This window comes from Rutidosis leptorrhynchoides, chromosome 1 (genome assembly GCF_046630445.1).
Source record: "Rutidosis leptorrhynchoides isolate AG116_Rl617_1_P2 chromosome 1, CSIRO_AGI_Rlap_v1, whole genome shotgun sequence".
Classification (NCBI taxonomy): Eukaryota; Viridiplantae; Streptophyta; class Magnoliopsida; order Asterales; family Asteraceae; genus Rutidosis; species Rutidosis leptorrhynchoides.
In genome coordinates this window covers 123,744,851-123,762,890 of record NC_092333.1, presented here as the reverse complement: position 1 = coordinate 123,762,890, position 18,040 = coordinate 123,744,851, and positions in this window count along the sequence as shown.

The following is an 18,040-nucleotide window of genomic DNA, read 5'->3' as shown; positions in this document are numbered from 1 at the left end:
CATATATGTCTCGTTTCAAAATCATTAAGTTAGTAGTCTTGTTTTTACATATGTAGTTCATTGTTAATATACTTAATGATATGTTTACTTATAATAATATCATGTTAACTATATATATAACCATATATATGTCATCATATATTTTTTACAAGTTTTAACGTTCGTGAATCACCGGTCAACTTGGGTGGTCAATTGTCTATATGAAACCTATTTCAATTAATCAAGTCTTAACAAGTTTGATTGCTTAACATGTTGGAAACACTTAATCATGTAAATAAAAATTTCATTTAATATATATAAACATGGAAAAGTTCGGGTCACTACAGTACCTACCCGTTAAATAAATTACGTCCCGAAATTTTAAGCAGTTGGAGGTGTTGACGTATCTTCTAGAAATAAGTGCGGGTATTTCTTCTTTATCTGATCTTCTAATTCCCAGGTGAACTCGGGTCCTCTACGAGCATTCCATCGAACCTTAACAATTGGTATCTTGTTTTGCTTAAGTCTTTTAACCTCACGATCCATTATTTCGACGGGTTCTTCGATAAATTGAAGTTTTTCGTTGATTTGGTTTTCATCTAATGGAATAGTGAGATCTTCTTTAGCAAAACATTTCTTCAAATTCGAGACGTGGAAAGTGTTATGTACAGTCGCGAGTTGTTGAGGTAACTCAAGTCGGTAAGCTACTGGTCCGACACGATCAATAATCTTGAATGGTCCAATATACCTTGGATTTAATTTCCCTCGTTTATCAAATCGAACAACGCCTTTCCAAGGTGCAACCTTAAGCATGACCATCTCTCCAATTTCAAATTCTATATCTTTTCTTTTAATGTCAGTGTAGCTCTTTTGTCGACTTTGGGCGGTTTTCAACCGTTGTTGAATTTGGATGATCTTCTCGGTAGTTTCTTGTATTATTTTCGGACCCGTATGTGATGACCCGGGAATTTCCGACCAAATTTAAACTTTAATCTTTATATGATTTCGACACGATAAGCAAAGTCTGTAATATTGAGTCTTAAAATTTTTAAACTGTTTCATTTATTCATTTTACTTCGACCGTTTTCGACGATTCACGAACTATTAATTGTAAATGGATATGTAAATATATATATATGTATGTATATATATACATATTATAACTTGAGATACATTAATGAAATATATACGATTTAATAGTTGGAACTAAATATATGAAATAATTTGCGATATAATAATTTTATTATTAAAACATATATATAAAAGTATATCGAATATAGTTATTAAGTGAGATATTGTAGTACTCGTCTGTTGTCTCGATTGTTATTAAACAAGTTTAATATATATATATATATATATATATATATATATATATATATATATATATATATATATATATATATATATATATATACTTTTGATAGTTGAACTTGCATGTATCTCAAAATTTGGTTGAACATATAAAAACATTCACATGTGCCAATTTATGTGTCCTACTTTAAACTAAATAATATATATGTATATATAACACCAACAATTTTTTTTTCACGGGATTTAGTATATTTGAGAGTGGATACCTTTTAATCCAAGTGGGAAAGTTTTCTTTTGCAACTCTTTTATATATGTATATAATATATCATATTCATATACATATGCATTATCACTCGTGCCTAATATTCGAACTACGTGTTACCTGATCATAAATACCCATTGGTGCTAATCTAATGACCCACTAGCTATTTAACAAATCTCTATCTCTATTATATATATACATTACACATCAAATATATGGAATATACAATTACACTTGCACTTACATGAACAACCTTAATCATATCCTTCAATCACCACAACCCCACTTGCAATAACAATTATATCCGTAATTTCCTTATTCGATCCTCACATCCACTACATAACAAATCACCAAAAATTCTACACTGTATATAATTGATTTCATTATTATTTCAAAAGCTAACTTTTTGTTACATATCACTATCATCAATATCTAATCTATCTCTAATATATACTTGAAACATATACGAAGTAAAAACATATTAGCTCGATCACCGCACCTAATTCATCTCTTGAATACTCGGTCCACTTAAATGACCAAGTTAACAATTACTCCAACACCTGCTGCTGCTTTACCTCAGATCACCCTCTCAAACTGCTATACGTTCTTGGCTATTAACCCGGTCACCTGCTACAGGTTCCTAATATGATAAGTTGGTTCAAAAAACCAATTCGTTTATCACAAAAACCTGACCAACATGCTATTGCAACTCGCTACTGTTTCAGCTGCAACAAACCACCATTTAAACATCTTTAATTACTGCTACTGCTGCTGTTTTTCACCTCCTGTCTCCACCTCAATCACCACCATATTAAAATCACCATTACTGCCACGAACCTCTTTAATCACCCAATACCTTCCCACCATATTACCTACGAACTACCATCAATCGAAGCTTGTGAGCTGCTGTGTTTGTTATCCTCCTGATTGAATTTCACTGATTCTGCGTATGCTCTGTTAATGTTGTAGCCATCAAAACCACCACTAGAATCGCCACTAAATATCTATATAAAACCAAAGCTGTTCGAGTTATAAACCATGGTGAGCTGCTGTTATTTATCTGTTATTATTCAAACCCTATTACTGTAATATATACATATAAATCGAACAGAGAAATTTGGAGTTTAATTATTTATACTTTTTCATCTTTCCTGAATCATTAAACAATTTTAAAAAGGTATATACCGTAATAAGCATCTTCAAACAGCAAAAGAGGGAATTAATTTACAAAAGCAGATTAACCTATACAAATTGTAGCAACTAATTTAACAATTAAAGTAACATACCTAATTCTCAATTAAACAATAATAATCCTTGTACAGTCGGTGGAGAAAGAACAAGAATCGAGAGTGAAACAGAGGACCACGTTAAATTAAAGAACATCCTCTACCAAATATGTATACAGAAAGTATAAAAGGATTAATGAAGTTAAGAAAATTCATTAAATCAAATACCTAATTGATTAAATTAATGGATTGAATACTTGTTTGATTGTTGACGATTACCGGTGATAACGAAGACAGACGATGATGAATCAATAAATCATTAAACCTTGATGATTGCTGCTCAACCGATTGTTTGATTTAGGAATCGAAGGAACCTTGAACCGATGCAACTTTCTCCTTGCGTGTGGATTTGTGTTTTTTCTTCACGATCTGTCTTTTTTTCCTTTTTATCTCGATATGTCTGACTCACCAACAAAAGCAGATCCACTACTTATTATTATTATTATTATTATTATTATTATTATTATTATTATTATTATTATTATTATTATTATTATTATTATTATTATTATTAAGTATCATTATTATTATAATCTTTATCAATATTAATATTTTTTTATTTATGAGTATGAATATTAAGATTTTAATAAAGTTATGATTATATAAAAAATAAATAAATAAATAAATAAATAAATAAATAAAATTTTAAATACATATATTAAAAAGAAAACGAATAGAATTATAATTAAGTTAATGATTTAAATAAATTATTAAGTATTATTATTATTATTATCATCGTTGATAGTATTACTAATATTATCATTTAGATTATTATTAAAATTATCATTTTTATGGTTATTAATATTAAAATCATAGATCGTATAATATTTATATAAAGAAATGAATATACTACATATATCATAATTTCCTTAAACATACATATTATTATGTTTTAATAAATATTACGACAAACATTAATATAAAATAATAACTAAAATTTTTAATGATAAATATTAAAATATACTAGTTAAAATACATTGATAAGTATTAATATTAAAAATCTGCTTTTAAAATTTAATAAAAGATATTATTAATCACGTATAAAATATCTACAACTATTTTATAACTATAACTATTAATATATATATAGCTATATTATATAATACTCGTTTTATTTCCAATTATATGTTTATAATAGTACTTGGTATATAAACTGATATAGGTTCGTGAATCCAAGGCCAACCCTGCATCGTTCAGTTGTTCAATGTTGTCACATGTATTTTTACTACAAAATACAGTACTGTGAGTTTCATTTGCCTTTTTACCCTTTATATTTTTGGGCTGAGAATACATGCGCAACTTTTATATCTGTTTTACGAAATAGACACAAGTAATCGAAATTACGTTCTATGGTTGAATGATCGAAATCGAATATGCCCCTTTTTATTTAGTCTGGTAATCTAAGAATTAGGGAACAGACACCCTAATTGACGCGAACTCTAAAGATAGATCTATCGGGCCCAACAAGCCCCATCCAAAGTACTGGATGCTTTAGTACTTCGAAATTTATATCATGTCCAAAGGAGGATCCCAGAATGATGGGGATATTCTTATATGTATATTGTGAATGTCGGTTACCAGGTGTTCAATCCATATGAATGATATTTTTGTCTCTATGCATGGGACGTATGTTTATGAGAAATGGAAATATGAAATCTTGTGGTCTATTAAAATTATGAAATGATTATTTATGTTAAACTAATGAACTCACCAACCTTTTGGTTGACACTTGAAAGCATGTTTATTCTCAGGTATGAAAGAAATCTTCCGCTGTGCATTTGTTCATCTTAGAGATATTACTTGGAGTCATTCATGACATATTTCAAAAGACGTTGCATTCGAGTCGTTGAGTTCATCAAGATTATTATTAAGTCAATTATAGTAAGATGTATTATGAAATGATATGCATGTCATCAACTTTCAATGAAATGAAAGTTTGTCTTTTAAAAACGAATGCAATGTTTGTAAAATGTACCATATAGAGGTCAAGTACCTCTCGATGTAATCAACTGTTGTGATGCGTTTATAATCGATATGGACTTCGTCCGGATGGATTAGGACGGGTCCTTTCAGTTGGTATCAGAGCGGTGGTCTTAGTGAATCGGGTCTTGCATTAGTGTGTCTAACTAGTAAGTTGTTAGGATGCATTAATGAGTCTGGACTTCGACTGTGTCTGCATGTCAAAAGTTTTGCTTATCATTTCTAGTCGAAAATCATCTGTTTATCATCCTTAAGAAAATACCTGCTTAATATTCTTAGTCTAGACACATCTTATTGCATTGACTGCATGAATAGTGTATAGAAAAAATTCATATCTTAGCCTATCTACTAATTCATATCTTAGCGTATCTGTTATTGTTATCTTTGCCTGACAGCTTCCGTAGATTCCTCCGTAACTTATGGGATTTTAGTATTATATATGCATATGTAAATTATGTATTGCAGGGTACTAATCTACATCCTATAATCTATTTCTTATCGAAAATCCTTCATCTGATCGTACGAGATGAATCCCTCAACCAGTTCGAATTCCTCAGATTTTGATAGCTATGCCGATAGTTATTCCGACAACTATTCCGACATGGATATTCACCTAAGCCCCGAAAGCGGTGTCATCAGAATGAATCAACCAATCATCCATCCCCAATTTATCTGATGAGTTCGTAGTTGACTTAATCAATGGAAACGCGCAGAAGGCAATCCCTTCCTCCAACCGAATTCACCTCTTGACAATGAACCTGAAGCGTTTACCGGCGAACCTGTTCGAGACACCATTTTCAGTCTCATTTCCAGGGTAACTCGACAAGATTATATTCTATCCACAATTCTGAACCTTATTCATCCGCTCGTTCCAACCGATAATCATCCTGGAGTAATAAGTCAACGAACTTCGCGCTTGAATAATCAATTCGAAGAATATGGTGCAAAATGTACCAGCTTCAGCAACATCACTGGCACCAACAGTACAATCAATAACAGCACCAGTACCATCAACAATCCATGCTTCAATATCATCATCTGTACTTTGAGTATGATCTTCGTTCTACGTATCGTTCTACCTCATTTGTCTTCGTTCAACATGGCGAATATGTAATCTCTAAAGTTTTAGAGATTATTTATTCTAGTTCCAACGAAAAACTAAATGAGTTAATATTATGTTAACTCATTAAATCCATGATTACATCTGAAGAAAATATATATGTATATATGTTTCATAAAGATTGTAATTAAAAATTCTTTTGTACAAACTGTTAATGGTGAAAATATTTTAACGGGTAAGTAATACCCGAGGAATATTTAGATTTTACATTAATAAGTTACATTGTACGTTCTTCAAATCTGATTCAACATTCATTTACTATCCTACTTACATCCACATATATACGAATCCGTTCACCGCAGAATAACCATTTTCATTCAATTTCATATTTGGATTTTGACCTATCAGAATCCAACAAGTGGCATAATGAAGAAAACATTGGACAAAAATAAAATTTGTTAGAAACAAACAATTTAACTATGAGAAATTTTGTTAGGAATCCACGCTAACAAAATCCTAGCTAACTGTTCCAGCTAACTGTTCCTAGCTAACTGATTACATTTTATTTATTTATCGCAGTTTATTTATCGCAATTTATATTCTCGCAATTTTATTTATCGTCATTTAATTTCTGCATTTATTTTACGCACTTTAAATATCGGGACACGTATACAAGGTTTTGATATATCATATCGACGCATCTATATATATTATTTGGAATCACCATAGACACTCTATATGCAGTAATGATCGAGTTCTCTATACAGGGTTGAGGTTGATTCTATAATAATATATATACTTTGAGTTGTGATCGAGTCTGAGACGAATACGGGTCACGATACGTATTAATTAATTCTAATATTATATATTAAATTATATATGAATTATTGAATTGCTAACTGTGGACTATTAACTATGGACTACCAACATTGGACAAGTAAAAATGAATTAAAATATTGACTATAACATATGAAACTAAACATTTCTTCAAGTTTGCCACTTGATCTCATTTTAAACCTCATTTGTATCTTGACGATTTCAATCTGTGTTCAAACCTTTCATGATTCTAAAAAACATTTCAATCGAGAGGATGAACCAATTGTACATCATTTACGGAAGGAAAGAGTGATGCATATAGCTATGCACCTGAAAATACTCGGAACCTGAGTAAACGTTTAGCATGTATCTGTATTAGATCCTTTAGCATTATTATTACCCAAAATAACATCACAATCCCTTTTCAAGATAGTAAATTTTGTCACAGCTCCAACAAGTTAACTTCGACTTTTCACTCGGTTTAGCTTATTATAACCCTGATATAAAAGTTGCTTTTCATCATCAATACCGGAAAACCGTTTATATCTCACTACATTAGCAGTAAACGTACCAGCAACCTCGTTGCTTCTTGGCTTAAATCTCTTTGTCAAATCATTATATTTATTCATTGAAACCCTATCATATACTCATCCACATCTTGTAACGAGAACTGCCATAAAATTTACCAGGAATCAGCAATCAGTACTTTGAAAACTCACAGCATATCTACATCAACAGTTATATGTATAACATTTATCTCTTATAATTATGATCTCTCATTTTGAAATTCTGAAAAGCACTCAGTCACGAACCAATACTTTGAATGTTGAAAAAGCTGAATGAAGCAGCAGAAACCATAAGACAACCGTAAACGACCTTAATCATTGGAAGTCGATGATAAAGAATAGTATGTTGGAAAAGCTCAGAAAAGTTGGAACTGGAAAACGGATTGAGCTAACCATGAAGGAGACCAAGGACAAATACAAGGACCATACCCTATATTCAAAGAATCCAGATAATTCTGGATCCGTTGAAATCTTTAGAGAATATCTTGCTCTGAAGTCATGTTAAAATCTTACGGAAAATCTTTCTCCATCAACCATCGAACTTAGAAATTCCAAAATATCATCATCAATATCTTTGATATTTCTGAGGATATTTTCATAAATATTCTCGTCCGAAATTATATACCTCTTCGTGCTTTCTGTGTAACATTATATTGGAAACACTCAATAGAAAATTTAGTACCGAAAAGCGAATTATGCGAAACTATGAAGGAAGCCGTGGACAAATCGCAAAGAATAAGTTTGACTTCAAAGAATCCAAATGATTCTGTTTCTGATGAAATCTTTAGCGAATACCTTGCTTCCGAATCTAAACTTTTACGGATAAATCTTCTTCATCATCCATCGATATTAGAAATTCCAAGATATCATCGTATCTTTCATTATAAATATCCTTCATATTTCTGAAGATATTTTCATAACTATTCTTATCTGAAATCATTAATCTCTTCGTGCTATCAGTGTTACATCATATAGAAACTATTAGTTTCTATATTCTGTAAACTTTCGAGCTTAAAATATGAATGTTATTGAAGTAATGTTGGAAACTGATGCATGAGTTAGGATAATATAATGACACTTGATCAACGTGATTATATTACAGTAATTCATGCTGAGTTTCTAATGAGACGTGATGATTCACAGATCATAACGTCATCACGTGCCATGTTACATAACTCTTTCATTCCGCGTAATTTTTTAACATATCAAGAATATATATTCTTGATAGTTCTATACTCAGTGATTCTGATAATTTGACAAATCAAATCGTGCTAATACCTTCTTTCTTATTTAGAAAATGATGTTTTAGAACATGATTTCTATCCGAAATTCCATACTTACGAATTCTGGACCATTACTCGCTTTACTAGAGGTCGGGAAGATAAAAAAAAAAAAAAAAAAGGGCAAAGAGATCCAAAATATAAGAGAAAATATAAAGCCCAATGATAACACCGAAATTACAAACCGTGGATATCAGTGCGTATAGCAATATAAAGACACGGAAGGATTGTAAATACAATAATCCCTAGAGCATAGTAGAAATAAACAGATTCATCCTGCGGAAGTTGGAAAAGGAGAATGATTGTTACGACAGTCAGGATAAGGACAAGGATCAGAACTGGATTAAGCATTTTCACAATCTTTTGGATGTATAGACTAAGAAAGAAAGTATAGGAATGGTGTGAATAAGAGAACGGAAGAGTTTAAGTTATAATGGAAATATCAGACAGAGTAATCGAGGCAGATCACCGTATTTAATTATAGAGATCTTAATATCCTTATTCGTTGAAGAATCAAATCTTTTAGATTTCGAAGATTTTCTTTAAATCACTTGAATTCCGGAATTCAACCCTCTACGTCAAAAGCTATGACGTAACATATCTTTTAAATTTAATCACGACTACGTCAAAAATTATGGAGAATCTCCATTTCTTCATCGCGGTCTTTTATGATAGCTTCATTCATACGCTTCGACTAATCGAGTTAGTTTTATCCATATTATTCAATAATGATAAAAACTCTATTTATCAGCTCATATACATCAGAAAAACATATTTATTGTTAGCCATAACGACCTCACTCAAATTTCGGGACGAAATTTCTTTAACGCGTAGGTACTGTGATGACCCGGGAATTTCCGACCAAATTTAAACTTTAATCTTCATATGATTTCGACACGATAAGCAAAGTCTGTAATATTGAGTCTTAAAATTTTTAAACTGTTTCATTTATTCATTTGACTTCGACCGTTTTCGACGATTCACGAACTATTAATTGTAAATGGATATGTAAATATATATGTATGTATGTATATATATACATATTATAACTTGAGATACATTAATGAAATATTTACGATTTAATAGTTGGAACTAAATATATGAAATAATTTGCGATATAATAATTTTATTATTAAAACATATATATAAAAGTATATCGAATATAGTTATTAAGTGAGATATTGTAGTACTCGTCTGTTGTCTCGATTGTTATTAAACAAGTTTAATATATATATATATATACTTTTGATAGTTGAACTTGCATGTATCTCAAAATTTGGTTGAACATATAAAAACATTCACATGTGCCAATTTATGTGTCCTACTTTAAACTAAATAATATATATGTATATATAACACCAAAAATTTTTTTTCACGGGATTTAGTATATTTGAGAGTGGATACCTTTTAATCCAAGTGGGAAAGTTTTCTTTTGCAACTCTTTTATATATGTATATAATATATCATATTCATATACATATGCATTATCACTCGTGCCTAATATTCGAACTACTTGTTACCCGATCATAAATACCCATTGGTGCTAATCTAATGACCCACTAGCTATTTAACAAATCTCTATCTCTATTATATATATATATATATATACATTACACATCAAATATATAGAATATACAATTACACTTGCACTTACATGAACAACCTTAATCATATCCTTCAATCACCACAACCCCACTTGCAATAACAATTATATCCGTAATTTCCTTATTCGATCCTCACATCCACTACATAACAAATCACCAAAAATTCTACACTGTATATAATTGATTTAATTGATTTCATTATTATTTCAAAAGCTAACTTTTTGTTACATATCACTATCATCAATATATAATCTATCTCTAATATATACTTGAAACATATACGAAGTAAAAACATATTAGCTCGATCACCGTACCTAATTCATCTCTTGAATACTCGGTCCACTTAAATGACCAAGTTAACAATTACTCCAACACCTGCTGCTGCTTTACCTCAGATCACCCTCTCAAACTGCTATATGTTCTTGGCTATTAACCCGGTCACCTGCTACAGGTTCCTAATATGATAAGTTGGTTCAAAAAACCAATTCGTTTATCAAAAAAACCTGACCAACATGCTATTGCAACTCGCTACTATTTCAGCTGCAACAAACCACCATTCGAACATCTTTAATTACTGCTACTGCTGCTGTTTTTCACCTCCTGTCTCCACCTCAATCGCCACCATATTGAAATCACCACCACTGCCACGAACCTCTTTAATCACCCAATACCTTCCCACCATATTACCTACGGACTACCATCAATCGAAGCTTGTGAGCTGCTGTGTTTGTTATCCTCCTGATTGAATTACACTGATTCTGCATATGCTCTGTTAATGTTGTAACCATCAAAACCACCACTAGAATCGCCACTAAATATCTATATAAAACCAAAGCTGTTCGAGTTATAAACCAAGGTGAGCTGCTGTTATTTATCTGTTATTATTCAAACCCTATTACTATAATATATACATATAAATAGAACAGAGAAATTTGGAGTTTAATTATTTATACTTTTTCATCTTTCCTGAATCATTAAACAATTTTAAGAAGGTATATACCGTAATAAGCATCTTCAAACAGCAAAAGAGGAAATTAATTTACAAAAGCAGATTAACCTATACAAATTGTAGCAACTAATTTAACAATTAAAGTAACATACCTAATTCTCAATTAAACAATAATAATCCTTGTGCAGTCGGTGGAGAAAGAACAAGAATCGAGAGTGAAACAGGGGACCACGTTAAATTAAAGAACATCCTCTACCAAATATGTATACAGAAAGTATAAAAGGATTAATGAAGTTAAGAAAATTCATTAAATCAAATACCTAATTGATTAAATTAATGGATTGAATACTTGTTTGATTGTTGACGATTACCGGTGATAACGAAGACTGACGATGATGAATCAATAAATCATTAAACCTTGATGATTGCTGCTCAACCGATTATTTGATTTAGGAATCGAAGGAACCTAGAACCGATGCAACTTTCTCCTTGCGTGTGGATTTGTGTTTTTTCTTCACGATCTGTCTTTTTTTCCTTTTTATCTCGATCTGTCTGACTCACCAACAAAAGCAGATCCACTACTTATTATTATTATTGTTATTATTATTACTATTATTATTATTATTATTATTATTATTATTATTATTATTATTATTATTATTATTATTATTATTATTATTATTATTATTATTATTATTATTATTATTATTATTATTAAGTATCATTATTATTATAATCTTTATCAATATTAATATTTTTTTTATTTATGAGTATGAATATTAAGATTTTAATAAAGTTATGATTATAAAAAAAATAAATAAATAAATAAATAAATAAATAAAATTTTAAATACATATATTAGAAAGAAAAAGAATAAAATTATAATTAAGTTAATGATTTAAATAAATTATTAAGTATTATTATTATTATTATTATCATCGTTGATAGTATTACTAATATTATCATTTAGATTATTATTAAAATTATCATTTTTATGGTTATTAACATTAAAATCATAGATCGTGTAATATTTATATAAAGAAATGAATATACTACATATATCATAATTTACTTAAAAATACATATTATTATGTTTTAATAAATATTACGACAAACATTAATATAAAATAATAACTAAAATTTTTAATGATAAATATTAAAATATACTAGTTAAAATACATTGATAAGTATTAATATTAAAAATATGCTTTTAAAATTTAATAAAAGATATTATTAATCACGTATAAAATATCTACAACTATTTTATAACTATAACTATTAATATATATATATAGCTATATTATATAATACTCGTTTTATTTCCAATTATATGTTTATAATAGTACTTGGTATATAAACTGATATAGGTTCGTGAATCCAAGGCCAACCCTGCATCGTTCAGTTGTTCAATATTGTCACATGTATTTTTACTACAAAATACAGTACTGTGAGTTTCATTTGCCTTTTTACCCTTTATATTTTTGGGCTGAGAATATATGCGCAACTTTTATAACGGTTTTACGAAATAGACACAAGTAATCGAAATTACGTTCTATGGTTGAATGATCGAAATCGAATATGCCCCTTTTTATTTAGTCTGGTAATCTAAGAATTAGGGAACAGACACCCTAATTGACGCGAACTCTAAAGATAGATCTATCGGGCCTAACAAGCCCCATCCAAAGTACCGGATGCTTTAGTACTTCGAAATTTATATCATGTCCGAAGGAGGATCCCGGAATGATGGGGATATTCTTATATGTATATTGTGAATATCGGTTACCAGGTGTTCAATCCATATGAATGATATTTTTGTCTCTATGCATGGGACGTATGTTTATGAGAAATGGAAATATGAAATCTTGTGGTCTATTAAAATTATGAAATGATTATTTATGTTAAACTAATGAACTCACCAACCTTTTGGTTGACACTTGAAAGCATGTTGAAAGGACCCGTTCATATACATTATAAACGATTCATAATAGTTGATTACATCGCGAGGTATTTGACCTCTATATGATACATTTTACAAACATTGCATTCGTTTTTAAAAGACAAACTTTCTTTACAACGAAAATTGACGGTATGCACACCATTTCATAATACATCCAACTATAATTGACTTAATAATAATCTTGATGAACTCAATGACTTGAATGCAACGTCTTTTAAAATATGCCATGAATGACTCCAAGTAATATCCTTAAAATGAGCTAATACACAGCGGAAGATTTCTTTAATACCTGAGAATAAACATGCTTTAAAGTGTCAACCAAAAGGTTGGTGAGTTCATAGGTTTATCATAACAATCATTTCAATATATTAATAGACCACAAGATTACCGTTTATAAATATATGTACACTCGCAAGTGTATAAAATTATTCTATAAGTTGTAGGCACCCGGTAACAAGCCTTAACATTCATGTTTTACCCTCTGAAGTACACCAGATCAGGTGTGTTTAAAATAACCTCGAAGTACTAAAGCATCCCATAGTCAGGATGGGGTTTGTCAGGCCCAATAGATCTATCTTTAGGATTCGCGCCTACCGTACATAGACAAGTAGTTTAATGTTACCAAGCTAAGGGTATATTTCTGGTTTAAACCCACATAGAATTAGTTTTAGTACTTGTGCCTACTTCGTAAAACATTTATAAAACAGCGTATGTATTCTCAGCCCAAAAATATATATTGCAAAAGCAATTAAAAAGGGAGCAAATGAAACTCACCATACTGTATTTCGTAGTAAAAATACATATAACGTCATTTAACAAGTGCAAGGTTGGCCTCGGATTCATGAACCTATATTAATTATATATATTTATATGTTGGTCAATATTTGTCTAACAATTTTTGGTCAAGTCATAGTGTACCACAATCCTAATGCTCGAGACTAATATGCAAAAGTCAACAAAAGTCAATGTGACCCAAAATGACTTCTAAAATTTATACGTGTTTATTATATAACTTAACTATATTCGTTTTATATGTTTAAATATATTTATTAGATTTTATAATAATAAAAGTCATTCATTAATAAAAATTTATATTAACGTTTATATATGATAAAATATACTTTTATATATCTTAAGTAGTAAAATTTATAAAGTTCACTTAATATCTTAAAACTATAGTGGTAAGTATTATTAATGTAATTATATTACGCGTGGTGAAAAATATCTTTGTATCCCCTATTTATTTGATAAAATAATATTGATCATAATAATAATAAGTAAAAGTTGTATTATTTTGTAACAATAATTATTATTATTCTATAAAAAAATAACAATATTTATATTTACTAAAAATGTTATTATAAAATGATAATACTAACATAATAGTAATAATGATATTTTATAATAACAATGATATTTCTATTAAAATAATAACGACGATAGTAATAATAATCATTTTAACAATAATACTAAAATTCAGTTGACTATAACTTCAAATCCGTTCATCGAAACCATTCGATATCTAAATGAAAAGTTCTTAATTTTTCGCTAGCTTTCCAATGACATGCATATCATATACCCTATCTCAGTAGCATATGTATCTAATTCAGGATTCAACAAACCTATCTAAGGACAATATCGAATGTACAAGCATGCATAATCCTATATATTCGAGCACTAGTCAGGGATACACTATTGATATATAAAAGTTAAGTTATGAGTGCTCAAGTATCAATATTGAGATTCAATATTGCAGGAAAGTATGTAGACGCAACGGAGATGATAAACACTAGATTGACCTCACGAGCATAACCATGAACCATACCCATCACCTACATAGCTATAACCCATAATTTCCTTAGCTTTATCCCGTTTGAAAACTTATTTTGAAATCGTCTGAGTATAACTCCGTCGTAGTATTTTATGTATACTAATAATATCATGAAATAATACAAAGAAAATATATATATGTAATTCGATTGAGAGAGTTTAGAGAAATATATTTTCAAGTTTCTATGAAATAATGAAACCTATTCAATTCTATTTATAATAGATTTTTGAATTATTAAAGTATGAATTATTAAAGTGAATTATTAAAGTGAATTATTAAAGTATGAATTATTAAAGTGAATTATTAAAGTGAATTATTAAAGTATGAATTATTAAAGTATGAATTATTAAAGTGAATTATTAAAGTATGAATTATTAAAGTGAATTATTAAAGTGAATTATTAAAGTGAATTATTAAAGTATGAATTATTAAAGTTAAAGTAAAGTAAAAGTAAAAGTAAAGTAAATGTAAAGTTAAAGTATAGCAAAAGTATAAAACTATATACGTATAATACGCATATAAATATATATAATATTAATTTAAATCGTTATATATATTTAATAAAATAATATATAAATATCATTATCTTTATCATACTGGTTAAGTAATGAGTTGTCAAAAGTGGTTCTAGATATTTATAAAAGTTATATACGTTTTAATAATAAAGTTCTTTTTAAACTGAAAACGTCTTTGTACGTTTGAAAATAGATTAATAGAATATTATGGAAACCAATTCTCCACTAAATTTTATCTAACTTTCGTAAATGTCACTTTTTGTTTTTATTTATAAATAGCTTTACAAATTATTCTGAATATCGTTAAGAGGAATAGATTTTCTCAAATCATAGTGGACCTCTCAACAGAGACTCGTAATCATAATTCAATGTTTCTAATAATTCAATCATTTAATATATTTTTTTTAATTTCATCGAAAACCATATTGAAACAAATACGTTCGTGTAAAGTATTATACGTTTAATACTTTATTAATATTCTCAAGTTATAATATATATATACATATACATATCTATTTATATATAACAGTTCGTGAATCGTCGGAATTTGGTCGAGCTTATAATGAATGTATGAACACAGTTTAAAATTCTTGAGATTTAATTTAACAAACTTTGCTTATCGTGTCGGAATAATATAAAGATTAAAGTTTAAATTTGGTCAGAAATTTTCGGATCGTCACAGTACCTACCCGTTAAAGAAATTTCGTCCCCGAAATTTGATAGAGGTCGTTATGGCTAACAATGAGAATGTTGTTATGACGATTATGAAGTTTTATCATGTCTAAGAAGTATAGATAAAATAATTCGATTACTCAAAGCGTATGAGGGAAGTTATCGTAAATGAAGGAAATAAGATTATAGTGATTCGTCATATCTTTTGACGTCATCACAATTGATCTTCGAATTTAAAGAAAATCTTTGTAATCTATGTTGGATTTGATGCTTCGGTGATTAAGGAGATTATGATTCTCTTCGAATTAATACGATAATCCATCTTGATTTCTCTGTCGGGTATTTCACTATAAATCCACCTCCTTCGTTTCCTTACAACTCACACCTTCTATTCTCTCTCCCTCAACTCATATTTTAAAGTATTTGTCAATATGCTTCATCCAGTACTGATTCTCGATATACTCCTCACTTTCATATCTGTCGTTCTTCTTTTTCATCTGCCTCTGGAAGAATCTATTTACTTCTACTATACTCTCGGTTTTATAGTGTTTTTAGTTCTTCCGTGTCTTTATATTGCTATATGCATCGATATATACGGTTTATAATTTTTGGGTGGTTGTTGGGTTTTATATCTTCCCTTATATTTCAAAGCCCCTGCTTTTGTCTTCTATAATCATTGTCATCCACAGTTAATGCTCTCTTCTATTTGCTATGATTTATACTCCCATTTCTAGTTCGGAGCTTTTTCCTTTCGTTTCTTCTTTTTGCGATTAAGCACCGCTTGTAATAGTCCAGAATTCGCGGATATAAATTTCAGAATGAACATTGTTAATGTTCTAGGAAGGAAATTGTAATGGTACGATCTTGACTTGTCAAATTACCAGAATACCTCGGAAAAGGCCGAATCATCAAGAAATATTTTCTTGATATTTAGAGATTAAAGAGAATACAAGAGTCGTGTAACATAGCACATGATGACGTTATGATCTGTGATACATCATGTTCCATTTAGAAACTCAGCATAAATTACTGTAATATAATCACGTTGATCAAGTGTCATTATATTATACTAACTCATACTTCAGCTCCCTACACTTCTTCAAGAATATTCCTATTTTAAACTCGAATGTTTCAGAATTTAGAAACTAAAATAGTTTCTTTTATGATATAATACAGATAGCGCGAAGAGGTAAATGATTTCAGATAATAATAATTATAAAAATATCTTCAGAGGTATGGATGATATTTATAATGAAAGATACGATGATATCTTAGAATGTCTAATATCAGAGGATGATGAAGGATATTGTCCGCAGGGGTTTAGAGTCAGGAGCAAGGTATTCGTTAATGACTTTAGCAAGTACTGAATCATTTGGATTCTTTGAAGGCAGGTTCAGCCTTTGTGATTTGTCCACAGCCTCCTTCATACTTTGCTCAATCCGTTTTCAAGTTCCAAAGCTTCTCTTTTTCTGAGCTTTGCCAATATACTATCCTTTATCATTCAACTTTTTACTGTTAAGGTCGTTTACAGTTTTTGCTGCTTCATCAGCATTTTTCAAAATTTCGAGAACTGGTTCGCAGTTTAGGGTGTTTTTCAGAAATTTCTCATTCAAAGAATGTAAGTCTTGGAGGTAGACGTTGTGTGTATATGTAATTGTTGATGTAGACATGCTGCGAGGTTTCAAAATACTGATTGCTGATTCTCAATAATTGGTATGGCAATTCTTGTTATAAGGTACGAATGAGTATATGATAGGGTTTCGATAATTATAATGATTTTTTTTTTGGAAAGTCAAAGATCAATGAAGTTGTTGGTAAGTTTATTGCTAATGTGGTGAATATAAACGATTCTCTGGTAACGTTGGCGAAAGGGCAACGCATCTATCGAGGTTATAATAAGACTATTTTGATTGAGAATTCGAAGTTGACTTGCTGGAGCTGTGACAAAACTGTCTATTTTGAAACGGAATTG